A 17,574-nucleotide genomic window follows, 5' to 3' on the forward strand; every position below is an offset into this window, starting at 1 on the left:
CTCCTCATCTGCTTGTCCAGATTCTCCGCAAGGTCCTACTCCCATGGTGTCTGGTGGATTTTGTCGTCCCACTGTTAGTTCTCCCCTGATGTGCTGGTGGTCCTGTGCCTCTATCATCCTGCAGGCCTCCATGATGAATTTCTCGAGCTCTCTAACTTGTTCCATGATGTGGTCCTCTCTGGCGGTGTCCTCAGTTGCCCAGCACTGTTCCTCTATGGTGCACAGTCCCTCCAGTTCCTGTACTCGAACCTGCAGTCTCCCGATGCAAACATCATGAAATACAACAAATACAACATCAAAGCACAACAATAATGCATCAAATATAATATACATAATAAAAAAAAACAAATTCCACTTTCAATAAACCCCCACTTTATCTATATATAACTATGTATTTGAACCTTTCAATAACCTCTACCACCCCTCTCCATACCCTCCCCTCCCCATCCAATGGTACTCTCTTCCCAATTATACTCTCTTCATTCAACTAAATAAAAGCCCAATTAAGAGACCCAACTTAAAATCGCACTACGGCCCTTAGGATGCAAAGCTTGCAAATATGAATCCCGAGTTTGTATAAACAACATCTTTCGCTTTCTTGTAATTCCAGCATCTCTAGCTTCCCAAATGGCCAACTGATGTAATTGATTCCGCCAGTGCCAAAACCTCGGAGGATCAGGGATCGTCCAATATTGAAGTATACATTTTCTAGCCAAAAGACTCATTTTCCTACACAGCGCCTTATGCCCCTTAGGCAAATGGCCAAAAGCTTCTGGCAAATCCAAAATAAAGAGAGAAGGAGAACAGCGCAAAGATCTTCCAATTATCTTTGACATATAATTTATTATTCGCTTCCAAAAGTGCTGAATTATGGGGCAAAACCAAAATGCATGTCCTAATGTATGACCATCCCTCCCACATTTATGACATAAAGGTGAAGGAAGACCTCCACTATAAAACAATTGTGTACGTGTGTAATAGGCATGTAATGTAACCCTATAACACGTTTCTCTTAACCATGCACATGAAGTCACCCCAGGTGTCGCTCTTATAGTACAGGCAACATGTCTCAAATTAAGCTGTAAATCTTTCTCCCATTTATCCTGAATTTTCTGATAGTCCTTGTCTGGTTGTAGTATTTGCAAAATAGAATGAATACAAGACACCGAAAGAGACAACCTTTCCTCCTGAGCAAACAACTCTCTCAATCTAGCACCCAAATGCAAACTCAACTATACTCTGTCAAGGGATCTCACATAATGTTCCACTTGTATACATGCAAACTGCGCACCCCAAGTCTCCCCCACCTTAGCCAACAATTCTGCATGAGTCAATAGCTCCCCCTCATCTCCCAGTATATGTTCCAATCTTAAAATTTCTCTTGCTCCCCATAATCTGTACTCCCTAGAGTCTCTACCTGGAAGAAAAGCCGGATTACCCTGCAAAGGCAAGAGATCAGTAACCATCGGATTCCCTCCCAATAATTGCACAAGCCAATGCCATGCCATCTGTAAAGTATTAAATACTACACCTGAACGAATAAGAGATGGCAATGCATTCCGTGCACTATGTAGTAGCGCAAATATGTCATAAGGAGCTAAAAACTCCTGTTCCATCTGAAGTGGAGTGTAAATGCTTGTCACATTTACCCAATCATCCAAATGACGAAGCAAACACGCATAATTATAAACCCGCATATCCGGTAAACCCAACCCCCCTCTATTCCAATTACCCAGCAAATATGTCAACTTTAATTTAGGTTTCTTAGCAGCACAACAGAAATGAGTAATTCTTTTAAAAAAGATCTTTAAATCTTTCTTGAGTAAACATAACAGCAAAGTTTGCAACATATACAACCATTTAGGAAAGATAAACAGCTTGACCAAGCATTAAAGAAAGGAGCAACGTCTGCCAGGTATCCAACAATAGTTCCATATTCTGTTGAAGCCTATCCACATTAAGACAATATAATTGGGAAGTCAACATAGTCATTACTGTCCCCAAATACATAAATTGCCCTTGCGCCCAAGTCAATGGAAACTCCGACCCCCGTAAGGCCTTTACCGCCACAGAGGACGCTAGCGCCTCTGATTTACCTAAATTTATATGGAAACCTGCATATTCACCATATGTTTTAATCAACTCCAATAATGCCGTTAAAGAAGGCAAAGGATCCGTGAGGTGTTCTAAAATATCATCTGCAAAAGCCGAGAATTTAAAAGTTGTGTTTCCGATATCAATCCCTCGTATAGACGACATTGCATATATATCCCGAATAAGGGGGTCTAAAGTAAGAACGAATAATAACGGAGATAAGGGACAGAGTCTGTGCTGGATAAAAGTAATTGACAATGTTCTATCTGCTGCTGCCTGTTTCCCAATAAACTGAGTTCTGATAGGCACAAAGATGTGAATCATGCTGCTGTTCACCTATTCTCTTCACAGCTTGTCTGGGAAGAGTTAGGGACAGTTGTTAAGTGTCTACCCCTCTTTCCAACATTGTTCAGGTCACATGTTTTGACTAGAGCAAAAGGAAAGAAGCCCGTCAACACAGGCTCAGTATTCTTTCCAAATGGAGTGGGGGAAGAAAGTGAGAAGCCAAGGAAGTAAACAGGATCAACCAAGCACAAAGTGAGACTAGGAAGAGGAAGACCGAAGCAGGGACACCGTCCCATGATATTGCCACTGTGGGCTGGACTGATCCTTTGTTGCAAATCCAGAGTGAATGTTTTCCAATGCAGTCCTGGAGGCTCATCTATCAAAAAAAAAAAAAAAAAAAGTCTCGTTTTCAAGACATCCATGATGATTATCCATATACTGGAGACCCCAGCATATGCAAGTACCTAATGCATATTCATTGCAAATATTTAGAAAAATCAGACCATCTGAGGCCTCAAGTCCAGTTTCAGAAAAACTCTTCTAGATACTCATAGTTTTTGCTCCTCTTACATATATAGCTTTGTTAATGATATTGGTGACTTATTAAGACCACGACTCGTATATATCTTTTTAAGGATTCTGTGTTTTAGTCCTAATGCTTCCTAAAGCTACTGTAAAATCCTATCAACTACCATAAAATATGCTATGATGGGTATAACACTGATATGATATTCAAAGCAAGAAATAAGGAGATGAGCTATTTCATTCAATTGAAAAAAAAAATCCAGCATCTCTTTATCCCTTGCTGAAAAAAAGGAAAGATAATTCATACATCAGCTAAGGATGTCTGCTTTATCTTGAAGATCTGTATCCTATCCATCAGGTTTTGTGGTTTTTTTTTTAGTATTTTTAACCTATAATATTCACTGCACATTTCAGTCACAAATGCAAATTTCTACTTGTTATATACATAATGGGAATGTTCATTATGTGTCCCTTTTTTCAGTCACTTAGGGCAGCAGTTCCCAGATCTGATCCTTGAGAACCTGGTTGTCAAGAGAGTCACAATGAATATTTATAACTTATTTGCATACACTTGGTCTGCCAGATTTTTGGCAGGCAACTTGGGAGGGGGGATGAAGAGGCCTCCTACTATCAGAGGTCTCCATAAAAATGTCATATAATCCTCCCTCCTCAATGCCTTCTTCTTAGGGTTAACCCTATGTTTGTCTGGGGTCCTCTACACCAGAAGGCAGGGAACATCTTTAAAAGTATGCTTCTATTTTTTGGGTTATTTTTCCACTGGAGAGTGTTGCTGGAAAATCATGAGATAAAGGATGTGCAGGCAAACAATGTCAGGACTGTAAAAAATGCCTGCTCGGGAGGATGGATTTTGTCATTTAATATCCAACTTACCCAGTTCTGAATCTGTAGAAATAAAGGTTAGCAAACAAGCTTTAGATGTTATATTGATTTAAAGTCCAATAAAAATGTATCTGTGACAAGCTTTCAAGAGTTACCCTCTTTTCACCAGGTCAGTGAAGGAACAATACAGTTACAGCCAGGATAACTCTCAAAAGCTCGTCACAAATAGCGAAGTTGCTTACCTGTAGCAGGTGTTCTGCAAAGAAAGCAAGACACATTCATAAGTATGGGCGATGTATCCAACAGAACCCAGCACAGGAATATTCCCAACTGCTTTTGGGAGGCCTACTCTTTGTTTGTTCACATGTATGTGCACCTTCCCTCCCGCTGTGATCGTGTCGGACTAGCCAGTCTATTAAAAAGCATATAGAATATAATTCCTAGAGGAGGAGAGCAGGGTGTGAATGTGTGTCTTGCTGTCCTCAAGAGAATCCCTGCTACAGCTGAGTAACTTCACTTTCTCCAAGGTTAAGCAGGACATAATATAGACATGCTAGCTACCAGGCTGTTCAAAAATAAAAAGGGAAAAAAAATGAACAAAGCTTGCAGCAAGCTAATGCTTATAAACCCCACCTCCTTTAAAAAAAAGTTTAACTTATGTTTGTTACAGCCTGGAACAGAAACAAAATGGGCCTAAGGGGGTGGAGCTGCATTCTACACATCCTGAATAGATTCTGTAGGACTGATTGGTCAAATCAACTGTTACATCAAGAATCATGTTCTAAACCAGTTCTGCACAACATACGGCCTGCGGGCCGCACGCAGCCCAAAACAGCTCTCACTGCAACCCGCACCCGATATGGCTTTCTCTACCAGCTGTCTTCCTTGGCTTCTTCCTCAGTGTCCTCTGGATCCGCCCCTTTAAAGCTAATTATGACAGCCTGCAGAACGAACCTAGCAGGCTGCTGTCAGTCTCCGCAGCACGTTCCCTCTGCTGCAGTCCCGCCCCTGACGTCAGAGGAGGGGTGGGACAGTGTTAGAGGAAACATGCTGCGGAGGCCAATGGCAACCTGCTAGGTTTGCTCTGCAGGCTGTCATAATTAGCTTTAAAGAGGATGCTGAGGAGGAAGCCAAGGAAGACAGCCGGTAGAGAAAGCCGTATCGGGTGCGGGTTACAGTGAGAGCTGTTTTGGGCTGCGTGCGGCCCGCAGGCCGTATGTTGTGCAAAGTTTAGCTTAGTGGTGGTCACAGCCTGGAAAATGACCTCTCACTGGGTGTAGGAAGCAGCAAAGGTATGGTTCAGCCCATTGCGAGGGCCCCAGCGGGAAGCTGGATCTGGACAACCGGGGGAAGGGGGGGAGGGAGAGGGAGCAGAAAATTTGTCAACGTTATGATCAACTAATGGAAGCCTTGGAGAAGAAAGTGGATAGAATTGAGAACAATCCTAACCAGAAGGCCAAGGAAACCAAAACTAGAGAATACTAGGAGAAACAGTTCTCTGAAATTCGCAAACAGAGGGAGCAGCAAGAATGGTTTCAAAGGGTTGGTCAATGAGGGGCTGGTCTGTCTGCATCTATCGCTAGAAGTGAACATGATATTTCAGAAATCATTGATGGGCTTTCTGAACAAGAGAACCATGAAAAACAGATGCAGCAACTGTCTGTCATGCCTCCCATGATGTTTGATGCTGAGCAGAGACGGGTTAAGTTTATTAATATGAATGGATTGATGGAAGATCCCATGAAGCTTTATAAAGACATGCAATTCATGAATGTTTGGACAGACAATGAGAAGGAGATCTTCAATGAAAAGTTTGTTCAGCACCCAAAAAACTTTGGTTTGATTGCTTCCTACTTAGAAAGAAAGATAGAAATGGACCTTGGGGGAAGGGGGAGAGAAAGGCAGAAAAGATCCTTGAGGAGGGGATGGGAAAACAAGACTTGAAGACAGGGCAGATGCTGGACTAGAGGAGGTAGAGAGGAGAGGACTCAAAATGTTAGCAAAAGGAAGATAGAGAGAGGGAGAATCCTGAAACAAAGGGGGAGGCAGAAGAGAAGGGGTAGATGTTGGACTTGGGGGTATATAGAGGGAAGAAAGAGACCGCAGAAAGGTGGAAAGAGAGAGAGAGGCAGCGAAAGACATGGAAGAAAAGAGAACAAATGCTGGATATTTGGGGGGGGGGGCGTTGTAAGCAGAAGAAAGACAGAGAGAGAGTCTTGGACCAAAGAAGAAAGACAGGAGGCAGATGCTGGAATATGGGAGGTGCAGACAGAAGAGACAAGAAGGGGAGAGATCCTGAGGAAGAACAGAGAGATGGAAGATCATAACAGAGGAGGGAGAGAGAGGGAGACCTGGAACAAAGGTGGTAGGTACAAAGGAGAACTGACACTGGGTCTGGGGAGGGTAAGCAGAGGGAAAAGAGATAGAGACCTGGACCCAAAGGGGATGGACTGGATTGTGAAATAAATGTTGGATGCACAGTCAGAAGGAAGTCCAACCAGAAACTAATTAAAACAACAAAGGTAGGAAAAAGTATTTTATTTTCAATTTAGTGATTGAAATCTGTCAGTTTTGAGAATTTATATCTGCTGTGTGTATTGTGTGTATGTAAAAAACGAAAGGAAAAAATTGCATTACAATTAGTAAAGGGGGCAGGATCTTGGGCAGAGCTTGAGAGGTCTGTGGTTGGGGGTACTTAGCTTGAAGTAGTTGAGAAACACTGCTGTAGGCAATCAGCCACCACCTGTGCCTCGCCTTCTCTCCTGCCCTCTTCCCCGTTGGCACCCCCTACTGGCATCTCAGGGCCAGTACTGGACGGCCTCTGCGCATGCGTGGATGTCAATGTGATGATGTCAAGCATGCGTGTGATGTCATCATGGCACACTTCTGGCTGCCTCGAGCCGTGGCCACTACCTGTGGCCCTCGCTACATTTTCATACTTTGTTTCGGCCCCAGATCATTTTTGAATTGTGCAGGCCTGTTCTAAACAGTAGTGAGTGTGGTCTGATAACCACACTGCAGTTCTTCAAATGTCATGAATGAGGCTGACCTTGTGGGTAAACAGACATAGCCATGGCTTGGACCTTATGAGCCATGATATGACTTTCTAGAGTCAGCTCATCTTGAGTATAATTAAAGGAAATACTGCCAACCAATAGGATAGAGCAGTGGCGTACCAAGGGGGGAGCGGTCCGCCCCAGGTGCAAGGCCCGAGGGGGTGTTCAGCTGGCCACTTACCGGGGAATAGGCTGCCGCCGGGGAAAGAAAGAAGCCGGTGCCGAATTCTCCCTCCCTGCTGCTTCTCTTCCCCGAGCAGAGCAACTCTAGCCGGCCGACGTCAATTCTGACGTCTGAGAGGACGTTCTGGGCCAGCCAATCGCTGCCTGGCTGGCCCGGAACGTCCTCTCCGACGTTAGAATTGATGTCGGGCAGCCAGAGTTGGTCGGCCGGCGGGAAAAGAAGGAGGGCGAATTTGGCGCCAGCCTGTTTCCGATGGCCAGTGACAGCCTTTCCCCGGCGGTGGTGGCAGCATGGTTGTGGTAGCAGCGGTGGCATGGGGGAGGGAAGGGAGATAGAAAGAAAGGGGGGGAGCCAGGGAGCCAGAAAGAAAGCAAGGGGGAGAGGGGGACAGGGATCCAGAAAGAAAGAAAGGGGGCAGGGTGAAAGAAAGAAAAAAATGGGGCATGGGGAAAGAGAGAGAAAGACAGACATAGAGAAAGAAAGGGGGCATGGAGAGAGAAAGAAAGAAGGGGGCAGGGTGAAAGAAAGAAATGGGGCACGGAGAGAGAGAGAAAGACAGACATACAGAAAGAAAGGGGGCATAGAGAGAGAAAGAAAGAAGGGGACAGGATGAAACAAAGAAAAAGTTGGGGGAGGGAATGAGGTCTGGAGGAGAGGAAGCATACAGGAGGCTGAAAGAACATAGAAACATAGAAGATGACGGCAGAAAAGGGTTAAAGCCCATCAAGTCTGCCTACTCTGCTTACCTACCCCCTGTCTATGCCCTAATGACCCAATTTTCTTATCTTGACCCTCGTAGGGATCCCACATGGGTATCCCATTTATTCTTAAAGTCTGGCACGCTGGATGCACAGTCAGAAGAATAAAGTGCAACCAGAGACTGATGAAATTACCAAACATAAAGGTAGGGAAAATGATTTTATTTTCAATTTAGTGATCAAAATGTGTCCGTTTTGAGAATTTATATATGCTGTCTATATTTTGCACTATGGGCCCCTTTACTAAACTGCAATAGCAGTTTTTAGCGCAAGCAGCGTCAAGAGCAGCGTGGGGCATTCAGCGCAGCTCCCTGCTATCGCGGTTTAATAAAAAGGGAGGGGGTATATTTGTCTATTTTTGTATAGCTGTTACTGAGGTGACATTGCATAAAGTCATCTGCCTTGACCTCTTTGAAAACCCGCGGAATATAAATGATAATTAACATTTTCTCTGCGTACAATGTGCTTTGTGTTTTTAAAATTTTATTGTTGGTCATTTTGACTTGGCCACGAAGGTAACGGGGAGGGAGGGAGGGGAGCTGCTGAAAGACATCTAGTAATCCTTGCAGGCTTGACTGCAGGTAATTATTTTTGTAAAATTATGTTTTATTATGTGACTGGCATTATTTAGACTTTAATTTCTATGAATTAATAGAATGAAAATGATATAAAATTACTTGCTTGTTTTTATGTGCGTGCGCTGAAGGAAAGTGGAGAGAGAGTGGGCTGAGGACACTGAAGGGAAATGGGGAAGAGAGAGTGGGGAGAAGACGCTGATTTATAAATTAACAATTGTACAGAATATTGTATCTTTTTATACTTTAATATAATAAGTTCAATATAAAACAATTCAAGGCTTGTGTAGATGGAATCAGGTGGTTTGTGGGGATGAGGACCGAGCTTACGGGGATTAGTCCAATAAAATGGTATTTTCATATTTCTCATTATTTGTTTTATTTTTATTTGTTAATTTGTAAAGTAGTGATTGTTATGTATCAGTTTTTCAAATTTACATCTACTGTCTTTATATTTTGCACAGTATTAGAGGACATGTATTACTGTTTTTGTGGTGTTGTGGTGTTGCATTGTATGCAGAGTCTGGTTTCTTGGCAGTTCAGTTTACTTTTGTCTACATATTTCTATTTTTAGTTTGTGATTATTCCATATTGGGCAAAGGTGTATCTGTCTGTGTGTATGAAAGGGACATGGCATCGACTGTACTGGATCAATTGATTGTGCAGGATCTGGTTTGTTTAGTTTTACAATGTATGTGTTGGTGTTCTAGTGCTCACTGCAGTGTTTAAGATGCTGCCTTTTCCTAGGTACGCTCTTGTTGTGCGATATGTAGATTGTTACTAAAAATCATATTTTTCATATAGATGGGGGGGGTGTCAAAAAATGATGGGCCCCGGGTGTCACAAATGCTAGGTACGCCACTGGGATAGAGTATGTTTGTTGATGGATGTCTTCAGCCTCTTAGGGTCAAAAGAAATAAAAAGCTGGTGAACTGTCTATGGGCATTAGCCTGCTCCAGATAGAATGTCAAGAATCTCTTGCCGTCCAAAGTGTATAGTGCATTTTTGCTGAAACGGGCATGCAGTTTAGGGAAAAATATTGGCAGGACAATTGGCCGATTAAGATGGAATTCTGATACAATCTTAGGAAGTAATTTAGGATGTGGGAGCAAAACTACTCACTTCAGCTCACTTACTCTGCGGGCTGAAGTGACCACCACCAAGAATACCTTACAGGCCAAAAACATCAGATGTCAGGAATTAGGTGGCTCAAATGGAGTCCTCATCGTCTGGGCGAGAATGATACTGAAATTCCATGACATTGTAGGACAATGGTCTCCAATCTTTTTCATGTAAAGGGCCACAGTGTGAATATGAGAAAGTTCTAAGGTCACCAAAAGATTTCAAGCTTACAAATACTACTAATTTTGTAAACCACCTTGATCTTCTTGTTCAGACTAGGTATTAAACATTAAAAAATTAATACTAATATTGATTCTACAGCTTTTCTAATCTAATCTTCCATTTGTGAGTTGCACAAACCTCAACAAGCTCAAGGCGACTGATTTGAGATCTGGAGGGAAAAGGAGAGGGGAAGAAAGCGGGGCTGAAGAGAGATAAGAGGAGAGACCTACGTGGCGACAGGTAGAAGCTGGAACATTTAGTTGTCAAAAAGGTGAATCTTTGATGAGAATGAGTGAGACGCCGCCAGAGATTCTAACGAATAACATTTACCTAGTGCCGTTTCGATGCCGAAGAGGAGAGGGAAAGGCGCTTCTGGAGCCTCGAGGCGCCTGGAGACTCCTCTTCAGATGTCCATGGAGGATTTTTTGCGGCGTCCGAACCAAGAGGCAGTAGCCGCATCGGGGAGTCGCCCGCTGGAATCGCCGGGAAGGAGTGAGGTCGCGGCAAGCTTTCCTGGGCTAGAGTCGACTCTGAGCCCCGACGCTAGAACCCCACCCCCTCAGCCGCAGCGTGCTAGCTCTCCACGGGAGAGTAGTCAGTCTGAGGAGGCAGACTTCGTTTCCCGGGAGGCTGGAATGGGCGAAGCACTGGAGGAAGACGAGACTGCGGTGAAAACAACAAGGGGACTTGAAATGGAGCAAGGTTACCAGAGAGAGAAGACTGCCACTGCTGTGGAAGCTGGGACAATGCAAGCAAGTATATTCTCTGTTCCTAAACCCATGAATGTTACCCTAGACTCAATTTGGGACTTGGTAATTACTTTGGGACAAACATTGTCACCACAAATTAAAGAACTAGAAGAGAAATATTTAGAACAAAGAAATGAAATAAATGGACTTAAACAGGAAAATATATCGATGAAAAATAATGTGGAAAAAATAGATAAAAAGATAACTGAAGTAACTCAAATCCAAACGACACTGATTAAGGACAATCTTAATCTTAGGAGAAAGGTGGAAATGATGGAAAATAATATGCGATTGAATAACCTTAGATTTTTGAACTTCCCAAAGATCCCTTCTCTATCAGCAAAAGAAGCTTTGAAAAAGTACTTTTGTGAAGTTCTTAATGTTCCTCATGATGCCTTTCCTCCTTTTTCCAAAATATATTATTTGCCAACATCAAAAAATTTGGAAGAACAGCGTCCACTAGAACAACAAGGTCAGGGTGAACAAATGGATATAACATTATTATTGGAATCTTCAATGAAGGAGGTAGCTATTCCAGCTACCCTATTGGCTACGGTGGTTTTATCACCAGATAAAAATTGGATATTACAGCTTTATTTTAAGAATAGACATAAAGAATTTCTTGGACATAAAGTTCAAATATTTCTGGATGTGACAAGGGAGTCTCAGAAACGAAGGAAGGAATTTTTGCTTCTCAAGCCTGGGGTCACTGCAATGGGGGCATCATTTCTTTTACGATATCCTTGCAAATGCATTGTAAAGTACAAATCTTGTAATTATATTTTCTTCGAACCCTCTCAGTTGACAGGATTTCTCTCCAGGAGGGGCCTTGAAGGGGATAAAGAAAATCTCAATGTATAAATTTACTCTTGGTCCATTCTCATCTGACCGCCTAATTGCAATTTGAATTTATTCCTTTTCTTTTAATAGTTTCTCACTCAGGAACATCTTGGATCTCAATTTTGGGACTTTAATTTTGATGAGTAAATAGTAATTTTGTCATATAGTTGTTACTTCATTTGTTTTATACTATGCTGACTCAATCATATTCTGTACAAGAAGTTTATTCTTGATAATATGTTCAAAATATAAATAAAGAATAATAAAAAAAAAAAAAAAAAAAAGGTGAATCTTCAGGTTTTTTCAGAATGATTGCTTCTGGAAGATCATTCCAGGTTTTTACTCCCAGGTATGTTAGCATGGAGTGGAAGATTCGCTTATAGTGGAGGTACTTTGTGGATGGCAGGTTTAGTTGAATTCTGTTAAGGAGTCTTCTGGATGTTGACCAAGCTGTAGAGAATAGCTGGATGAGGGGAGCCACAGAGTTTAAAAATTCACTTTATTTTGCATTGTCAACAGTAGCAAATTCCATAAATGGGACAGTTGAGCAACACACTTAAGAGATTGTTTCCAGTTTACTATATCAAGTGGGCAAGATTGAAATTTAACACATTTACAGTATTTGAAGAGCATGTCAGCTGTTTGAGGGCCGCAATGGATGACTTCAGGAGCTACACACAGCCCTGGAGCCGCAAGTTGAAAACCACTACTTTAGGAGATTATACAGAGGGTTTCAGTAAGAACACAACACTCATGAATCGAACAACTAGAGATTGTACAGAGATGGGTTTACCTTCCACAGGGTGAAGGTAAGTGCCAGTTACACAGAGATGAACCCCTAAATGAGTTGATCTTGAGACCAGACTCTGACAAATGTAGAAGGTACTCAAGAAGTTTTTGTATGGAGCAGGAAAAGGGGTTTAAGGCCTTTTCCTCACACCAGACAGCAAATCTCCTCCACTTAAAGTTGCAAGACCTCTTAGTAGATTATTTTCTGGAAGAAAGTAAGATTTAGGAGACACCCACATGCAGTTGAAGCAAATCAATTACTACCTTCTCAACATCCAAGCCAGGGCTGGAAACTGGGATAAGAAGTGATCTCTCTAAGTGCAGAAAGCAGTCTAGTCTCCACGGTTCTTCAGAAGCTAGTTCCAGAAGTAGAGGAAATCATATCTGCCACAGCCAATAAGTGGCAATGAGGATCATGGTCCCGTTATCCTGCTTGAGTTTCAACAAAGTCTTCACTATCAGAGGAATAGAAGATAATACATACAGAACACCTGTTTCCCAATGAAAAAGAAAGACAATTAAGGCTAGTTTGTCATGCAATTCCAGTCTGAAGTAGGACTGAGGAATCTTGTTGAGATAAGTGGAAAAAGATCCAACAGTTCCCCACTCTTGGAAGATCTCCCAGGCTATGTCCATTCTGAGGAGTCACTAATGAGGTTTTATCATTCTGCTCAGCCTGTTTGCCAGACTGTTGAATTTACCAGCTCTGAGCAACATCCCATTTTAGGAGGTGCAGGTCCACAACCCTTGATGCAGAAGGATCGAGCATTGCCTCCTTGCTTGTTGATGTGGTGCATCACAATCTGATTGTGGGCCTCGGTTGGTTCACTCCATTCGTCTATCCGATGGGACCATTACTAATGCAACTGATAAGATCTCCAAATCCTTCTGGGACTATTTTTTCCGTCTGTATACAGCCGATTCGCCATCTCAGCCCTCTTTGGTTGGTACAGGCGTATTTGGACGACGCCTCTTTACCGCGTTTAACCCCACAGATGTTAGAATCATTGAATGCATCTTTGAGAGCGGTGGAAATTCAACAGGTTATCAAGTCTTTGTCCACTTGCAAGGCGCCCCGGATGCGCTGATGTGTTACTTTAATTCTTGTGTGGATGACACTTCATTTCCTCCAGGTGCCAGAGACACCCTTATTATTCTAATTCTGAAACCAGGAAAAGATCCTCTGTATGTCAAATCTTATCGCCCTATTTCCCTGCTCAACTTTGATCTTAAGATTTTTGTGCGGGTGTTAGCGGATAGATTGCCATCCTATTTACTCCTGCTTATAGGGGAGAAACAGGCTGCTTTGTATGTGGCCACCAGTCCGTGCTGAATGTGCATAAGGTTTTGACTACGCTGGCGAAAGGTCAGGCGACTGCAACACCGGGCTAGTTGGCTAGTCTGGATGCAGAAAAGGCCTTTGACCGGGTGGAGTGGTCCTTCGTCTTCCCTGCGATGTCTCATATGGGAATATCTGGTTGGTTTTTGGATAGTTTGCACACTTTATATGCTGGCCTTCGTACATCAATACTGGTCAACGGGACTTGTTCTTCCCCCTTTGCTATCTTGTGGGGGACCCGTCAGGAATGTTCACTCTCCCCGTTACTGTTTCTTTTATACCTAGAACCTTTATTGAGAACCTTGAAGCTAGATGCCCAAATCACTGGCCTCCATATTGCTGATTATGAATTGAAAGCCTTGGCATTTGCGAATGATTTGATGCTTAACTTGACAAATCCAGAACATTCTTTGCCTCAACTGCTTGATGCCTTGGCTGAATATGGTTTTCACTCTGGATTCTTGTTGAACTATTAGAAATAAGTAGCCCTTCCGTTCCAACCAACTTTGCCAGCACAATGGACTGGTCCCTTCCTATTAACCTAGGCGCCTGGGAAAGTTGTATATTTGGGGATTACAATTCCACAGTATATCACTCTACTACATGATTTTAATATACAGCCCTTGTTGGACAAGACCAAATCATGCTTGCTGACGGTGGCATTTTCCCATTTCTTTGATGGGGCGCATTGCTCTTTATAATATGATGGTACTTCCTCAATGGCTGTATATTTATCAAATGCAGTCTCTGTCCTTTTCCAGGAATGTAGAGCGTCAATTGGACAAAATGCTTCGTGGGTTTCTTTGGTTGGGCGGCCGTCCAAGCCTTCCTTTGCAACCGGTGGCTTTGCCAATAGATGGGGGTGGACTGGGCTTATTGCCTTTGCGGAGATTCGTAGAGGCCTGTCACAAGCAGCATATCCATGATTGTAATTCTACTGGAGTTCATAGAAGTAAGATGTAGAGAGAAACCAGTTTTGGAAACCCTATCATTTCAGTTATCTCTTGCATACCCCTCAGGTTGTGGCTGCAGTCCTGAGGAACCCCTATTATTTTTTTCTAGCTCCCTTGAGATCCGCAACAAGTGTGTGCCCAGTTGAAATTAGATTTTCAAATTACACCTCTCTTACCCATTTGTGGAAATGGCTCCTTTCTACCAGGTATGACAGCTGCCAGATTTCTGGCAAATAGGAGGGGAAACATTTCCTATTTGTATCAGATCCTTACTGATGGGGGTACTCTATCTGCACTTTCCCAGTTGCACAATCATAGTTGGAGTAGATTGGATGTATTTCTTATCTTCAACTTCAGCACTATGTGAAATATTTGTCTTCCTCGACACTGCTTGCTACCACATATGAAACTCTGTCCGATGTTTATTGGTTATATGCCCAGCTGATGGTACCCCTAAAATATTTCTGCCATTCACTGTTGGAATTCTCTTCTCTTTTAAATTATGCCAAGGTGGCCCAGGCTTAGAGTACTGAACTGCGGATTAAGTTGCAGGGCCCTCATATACCACGCTTCCTGAAATTGCTTCATGGCCTTTTGTCTGGCATTTCCTACTTTGAAATGAGCTTTAAGTTTCTTTATGGGTTGTACATAGTGCCTTGGCGTGCATATAGAGCAACATTCGTCTCTGCAGGCTCTTGCCCGAAATGTGGTTACCCTAAAGCCACCCTGTCACAACATGTTCTGGGGATTGTCCCAAGATGTGAACTTTTTGGTCTGCTATCTTCTCCAAGGTCGTCAGTATGTGACAAACCAGATGGCACTGTAATAGTTATAGTCTGTTTTGGCTTTTTGACCTTCAGCATCCTATACCCAGAGGCAGTGGAGTACCAAGGAGGGGGGGGAGGTCTGCCCCGGGTGCACGCTTCAAGGGGGTGCACAGCCGGCCGTGTCCAAAAGCTCCCATGCTGCTGAAAACGGCACCTCAGCGCGGCTGCCGACTCTGTTCTGAAATATGTACGGCAACCGCACTGAAGTGCAGCAAGGTCAAGCGATGATTACTTCTGCTGCCTCTGCTCCGGAAGAGATAGGTGACGGGGGAGGGGGAGGTGAACCGGCAGCCGCAGTCATCGTGGGACATTGCCGTAAATCCCTGTGTCTGCTGGCCCAGCCCTCCGCCGACATCACTTACCTCTTCTGGAGCAGAGGCAGCAGAAGTAGTCATCACGGGACCTTGCTGATTTCGATGGAAAGAGAAAAGAGCATAGCAGGGTGATAGAAGGAGAAAAAGGGGGTCAGGGTGGTATGGAAGGGTGGTGAAGGGAGAGAAATGGGGTCAGGATGGTAAGGAAGGGTGTGGAGGGTGAGAAAGGGGGTCAGGGTGGTATGGAAGCATGGTGAAGGGTGAGAAAGGGGGTCAGGGTGGTATGAAGAATGGTGAAGAGTGAGAAAGGGGGTCAGGGTGCTATGGAAGCATGGTGAAGGGTGAGAAAGGGGCAGATGCTGATGGAAGTGGGGGGAAGGGAGAGGAGAGAGTGAAATACCAGACCATGGGGGTGTGGGAGAGGGAAGGAGAGGAAAGAGATGCCAGACCATTGGAGGAGGGAAGGGAAGAAGTTGGATGCTAGACCAATGGGGGTGAAAGGAGAGATGGAAGGGAGAGGCATAAAGTTTCTGGAAGGGGAATAGAAGGAGAGAAGATGCCAAATAGAAGGGGCAGAGAGAGGGTAGACAGTGGATGAAAGGAAGAAAGTGACAAGAAGATGAGGAAAGCAGAAACCAGAGAAGACAAGGTAGAAAAAAATTATATTTATTTATTTATTTTTTTGCTTTAGGGGAGATGCATCGCTGTTTCTGTGATGTTGCATTGTATGCAGAATCCAGCTTCTTGGTACTTCAGTTTAACCTTTGTCTACATATTTTATTCTATTCCCCATTTATAAAACTGTAGAGCATTTTTTAGAGATGTTGTTACCACCATGACTAAAAACCACACTACAGTTTTGTAAAAGGGGGAGGGGTTAGTTTGTGATTACATACTAAGCGAAGGTGTTTTCTGTTCTGTGTGTTCAAAAAGACATGTTTTTTTGTTGGGATTGACTGTGTAGAATTGATCTGTACTAGTCTGGCTTGTTTAGTTTTACAATGGGTTTATTGATGTACTGCTCACTGCAGTATGTAAGATGCTGCCTTTTCCTAGGTACACTCTTGTGTGACGTGTGGATTGTTACTAAAAATCATGTTTTTCATACAGATGGGGGGGTTCAAAAAATGATGGGCCCTGGGTGTCACCTATGCTAGGTACGCCACTGCCCAGAGGCCTTAAAGATTTTCTTTGACGGGTGATTCTCTCGGGCCTGAAGGTTATATACTTTTTCTTTAGATAAGACCTCTGAGTCCTACTTATGGTCACTGGCGCTCTCATATGCTACACCTCCTGGCTATGGAAACCATGCATATATCTGACTGGGCTACTAAACAGGGACGAGTGTTGCTTACTATTTAGTAGCCTTTTTTGGATACCTTAACCCTGCATGCACGCAGCCATGTCTTACTTGGTTGCCCCTGACTTGAGTTTTTGTTGTCCTTTTTCCTCACATTCCTGGGTTGAGGGGGGATGGGTGTTGGGACGGAGAGTTCATTGCACTGTTGACCTTGGTGATGCTATCATTGTTGTTTGTTTTGTTATATATGAAAGCTTTGCTTCTTTGCGGCATTGTTGTACTTGATTGTATTTTCTTGAAAATTTATATGAATGCAAAACAACAAAAAATTTTCAACAGCACATGGGCCTAAATTCATGATTTTTGATAAAATAACTTGGAAGCAAGGTGCGCTAGTGTAATTAAATGTTAAGAACTGATCCACTCAAACATAATTACACCACTCCCTTATCATTGCGGTATATAAATAAAGAATTATCTTATAATGTACACTGTTATAACGCGAATTCAGACACAACACAGCTGTGAGCATGGCTCCCGGAATTTTTGTGCTTTTAGCTCAATTGTCTAAAATACCTTTTATGATTACAAGTTAATATTGCAAATTAGATTTGCATTCATTAAAATCATTTTAAAATTATAGTCTTTCTTACTGTAGTTTAAAAAAATAAAACCTAGAATTGCATATTGGCAAGCTAACAAATCCACAGTCCTTTCTTTATAAAGTGATATTCATTATTAAGCGATATTATCAATAGCTCTGAAGTTCCACTTTATACCAAAGGAACATTGTATACTCTTA

At 42.9% G+C, this 17,574-nt stretch overlaps 1 protein-coding gene across 7 annotated transcripts in view; it reads right to left on the reverse strand.

Moving 5' to 3' along the window:
- The window catches only part of HAT1 (histone acetyltransferase 1), a 109,884-nt gene that overhangs the window by 11,963 nt on the left and 80,347 nt on the right, over positions 1 to 17,574 (reverse strand). The gene's annotated exons all lie outside the window — the stretch shown is intronic.

Source organism: Geotrypetes seraphini, chromosome 5 (genome assembly GCF_902459505.1).
Source record: "Geotrypetes seraphini chromosome 5, aGeoSer1.1, whole genome shotgun sequence".
Classification (NCBI taxonomy): Eukaryota; Metazoa; Chordata; class Amphibia; order Gymnophiona; family Dermophiidae; genus Geotrypetes; species Geotrypetes seraphini.